We start from the raw sequence: 4,856 nt of genomic DNA, 5'->3' as shown, positions 1-4,856 counted from the left end.
TCCAGCCATCCTGTCTGAAATCAGAACTTTTCTTCTTTGAATTTTAAATTGTGTCCTAACTGGTTACCTTTCCACACTAGATTAGCCTCTCTTCTGATACGACATAAGAAACAGCTTTTCCATGCTTACAGTGGTCTTATGTAAACATTTGCTATTGCACTTCTGCAATCCTTCATTTAAAGGCATTTTATGAAGATGAGACCTCTTTAGCTACAGTGTCTATGCTTGTCATGTGTGTCAGCAGCCTCTTCCAGCCAACCTGGTAAGTCTTGTCCAAAGCCAAAGAGAAAATGATTGTACACAGGCTACACTGATGCCAAGTGTTACACCTATCTTTCCTTATCACCCATTTCATTGTCATCATGCTGAAATCTTGCCTGAATACTTCCCTCCTGTGGAAAGTACTTTCCCACTTTTTCCCTAACAGTAGCATAGCTCCACTGGCAGGAGGAATGGAGGAAGGCTGAGTCTGAAGGCAGCACTTGGAGTGGCCACAACATCCTGCAACATCAGTGGGAAGCCACCCTGACGCTATGCTGTGTGTGCAAAGTGTCTCACTATTCCCTCTACGGGCGCATCGATGCAACGCTAGAGCCATGTACATGAACTAACGCTGGTTTCAGGAAGATTATAAGCATGGGTTAAATAAAATGATCTACAGTTATGTCACCAAGTTAAGGGCCAGGCTGAAACTCATCTGCCTTCAATTATTAAAAAAAAAAATTCACACATATAGGTAACTGCATGCTGTTTAATGTTCTCCAGTACTGATTTTTGGCTCCAACCCAGAATCACATTGCCTGGCCAGAGAAGTGGAAGATAAAACATCACTTCTGTTTTCTCAACTTATCGAGACTTACTCCGTGGACAGATGTTTCCAGTGCAAAGGTACCAGGCCAGATAAACTTGTCCCACAAACATGCTCAGTTCGCTAACATGGAAATTGCAATATTAGAATTTAAAAACAAATTTAAAAAGAAAATCAAATAGAACATGCTGATACTACGAATCACATAAATTAAGAACTTGGTAAGAACCTGTCCATGACAAAATTTCCTAGAACTAACATCAGGTTTTAGCAGCACTGGGCAGGAGTCCAGAACAGCTGAACTGCCACACTGAAGCCTAACGCACAGTTCCTTTCCATTTGTCAGCAATAAAAGCATGATGCATCAGCTCACCTGCATCTCAGTATCTCCCTTACAGAGGGAGTTTCCGGTGTCATTTAGATTGCCAAGTAAAATTAATAACCCGACAACAGCAAAGAGAAATATCACATAGTGCTGTAGGCTATCCCCATTTCTGATGTACCCAGCTGACTTAGTCATGACTTTTTAGAGCTAACAGGGACATAACAAATACCTTTAAATTCAAGTGAATGAAAGGATGTATTAAAGCAAATAATTTATACTTAAGGATATTATTTAATTATAATAATTAGGTTAACATTGACATTCATGTTATCTTTGGTACTACTAATCCAAGTTGTAGAATAAATGAAATCTGCATGTGTAAATCTAAGGGAAAAACTCATTTCTCTTGTATTTAAATAGCTACATTAGTGCATTTACTGCTGAGTTATGCAGCTGGCAGCCCCAGCATGCAGAATATTTTGTCTAGAAACTAGGTGAAGCTTTTTGAATAGTGCTGATAGCAGCTTGTATTTACTCTGAAAGAGTACTGTCAGAGATGAAATGAACTAGCACTAATGAACTAGAAAAAGGGTTATTTTTAGCCCTGGTTACTTCATTGTACCAGTTAACACACAACTGCGATAAACACTCATCACAGTACTACTGAGGGGGTGGAAAAATATGGTGTCAAAGCGTCCTAAGGCAGCTTTGCTGCCAGGATGACGGCATCACACAAATTGACTATGTGGGTCAGAAAAGCAGCTACCACAGGAAGATCGTTTTACGTTTTCTTTTCTTTCTGCAACCTCATCTTAGTTAGCCTTGCAAACTGCGTCGATGAATCTGGGTTCTGTAAATGTGTCACTGCACTCACCCGTGTGCTGGAGATGATGCAGAGCGCTGCTGAGCGCAGAGTACTCTCTTTCTGGAGAAGCAGAGATAGTTATAGCCAGTCTCTTCCAGATACTTTGCGTAAGTCCATCTCCCAGAACTTTTCTCCGTGGTGTTCAAACAACACCCGTGGAGGAGGCATACCGGAAAATAGGTTTGAAACTTATAAATGAAGACCCTAAACCCTCTCCCTCTCTAACCCATGTGTCAGACTTGCTTGACAGATTGAAACACAAGTATTAATGAGACAGCAGCACTTTAAAGGTGTGACTGTCAGCTGGGGAAGTTTATTAAACTACAGCAGCATTGAAGAGAGTATGTGTGACGCTCAAGGTAGTCAAATGAGTTTATAGTTCTGCTGCACTGGAATAAGAAGATGGAACAAAACCCATTGATATTTATTTGTTATGAAAATGTAATCTGACATTTTCATACTTGAAATACAATTCTGAAGTACTAAGTGAAAGACCTGTTATCAAAATCTTTTTTAAAAAAGTTTTAATTCACATTTGCCTTTTCAAGGTCTTCTTCAAATCATAACAAACACATTAGAAAGTTGGATGTGAGCCGAAAAAAGTTCTGGTGAAAATGGAAATTTGACTTTTGAGGTGCCCCTCTTCTGCTTCAGAGGGTGGAAAGCAAGGGTAGCATGCTACCACTTGGGGTTTTTATTCAGTACCTAACTTTGGTGTAACAGACCCCCTCACTTCTCACAGCAGCCGGTGGTGTTCTATCTGTTCTATATGATACACACACATTATTAGTTTTGCCCAGCTATGACCCAAACAAAACCACCAAAACCTCAATTCGATATTGATTCTAGGACTCTTCTTGGCACACTTAGTTATTAGCACGGAAAAAAGACACCTGATTTATTTTCCAACTGTGAATGATAAATTAATGTCAGTAGAAAAAACAGCTCAACAGCACAAATGGACTGACAGAACAAATATGGCTGGGTACTACAATTAATTTTCAAATTATTTTTTAGAGTGCAAGTGATTCTTCTATGTGATCTAGTGACTAGTGATCCGCAAAAATTTTCTTTCAAAAGAGCAGCTATGTAATTCTCACAAAATGGAAAAAGAACAGGGAGGGTACTGGTATCAAGGCACTCATCAGCAGAACTTTCTCAAACAAGATAAACACTAGTGTGGAAGAGGAACTATTTTTTTCTTTAATTTAGGTTTGCACCTGGCTTAATGTAAAATAAAGGTTATTAATTAACTTTTCCTAGAAAGCAAAAAAACTAACAAAAAATACTTTCTCTTGTGAGTCCAAAGAACCAATATGTACATTTCAGCAATATGGATGTAAATAGAAGTATTTGAGATAGAACAGGGAAATGGGAAGTGGAATATAATGAACCTGACCATGTGATTGCCAAGCAGGCAACCTGCCATCCTCAGCGGCTGGAAGTAGGTTCCTTTCTGCTCTGCAACCGACGCTCAAGCCCTATCATATGCTGAGCAATGCTAAAACCAGCAGAGCCTACAGCCAGCGGAGGAAACAGGAAAAAGTGGCCTTGGGCACTGGAGAAGGAGAAGGTAAAACAGAGTTTGCTGAGAGCTACTCTTTGTCCCTGGACACAAACAGCACCCCACCAGCTCTCAGGGACATTCGTGCTTCTACTCCTCAAAATTACATAGAATGATAGCACAAATGTAATTTGCCTTTCCAGGCAAAAAGAACTGTTCTCCCCCAAGACACAGAACAGCAGCATCTTGGCGGGGCTGCAGCCAGGAGCTATGGACAAAATAAGATGTTAGCAGAAGATCTGCATTTCACACCTCTTATATTTTTACTCTAACAGCTTGTCACATCCTCTCCTTCCCCAACACCCAAGTGCTCTGCTGTCTCCTCCTAGCATTTACAGTTGTGGCAGTGCAAACACCCTGGCTGCTTGCACCGAGCTTTTGTGGCCTTGCAGAAGCACCCAATAAACATCAGGTGCTACCCGCCAGGGCTATCGGTGCCTCGGAGTCTAGACTCCATTAGCTGCCTCCTGTCTGTGTGAACTGAAAATGACCACAGCTCACACTCTACCAGGGTATAAATGGGGCCCTGCCAGAGAACCATTTGGAGCTGGTTCTCCTCGGAGAAGCAGGCTGTGCAGTTAGGAACTCTCCCCTCGGATTGGGACGCCGGTTGAGGATGCTTCCCAGGACTCCCCTCAGATTAGGATGCTGTCCGAGCATATCTCCCCGGGATTGAGTGACCCTCATGGTACAGTGTTGGTGAGTGAACCTCTTGGTATGTCTAAGTGGGAGATTCTCCCTTTATATCAGTGAGCTGCGCACACTGTGGTTCATCTTCCTTAGAGTGTGTTCTGCAGCGTCCAGGGATCTGTTGTGCAGTAATAATTCCCAACTGACATCCGAACTTGTCATTAATTTGGTCAGTTGGAGTGATGGGCAAAATTTCACTGCACTAAATCCACGTTTTTGGAGAGCTGCTGCTGTCTGTTTTGTGGGTGCCTGCGTGACATCCATTCTACAACTGCTAATTCCTTAACTCCAACCAAAATTAAAAACAACGCCTATTTACCATAGTACAAATAAGCTGCATGCATGGGGGACATGTCCCTCTGCTTATAACATCGCCTCTTTTCTTTTGTGTGTCCCATCTGATGTAAGCTTTAAAGTAGTGTTTAAGTACAGAGTGGACTGATTTCTATGTCTTGATGAAGCACCACAGTATTTCTCGTTACCAACTTGGCACATGTGAGGGACGAAGAAGTATAGTTACTAAACGGGTCTCTCGACAGAGATTTGAATGCTTGCAGCCTTCCATTTACTTGCGCTGAGATTTCTCAGGACAAAGAACATACAA

Source organism: Buceros rhinoceros, unplaced genomic scaffold (assembly GCF_000710305.1).
Source record: "Buceros rhinoceros silvestris isolate BGI_N320 unplaced genomic scaffold, ASM71030v1 scaffold1350, whole genome shotgun sequence".
Taxonomy (NCBI): domain Eukaryota; kingdom Metazoa; phylum Chordata; class Aves; order Bucerotiformes; family Bucerotidae; genus Buceros; species Buceros rhinoceros.
Note: the sequence above shows the minus strand (reverse complement) of the source record.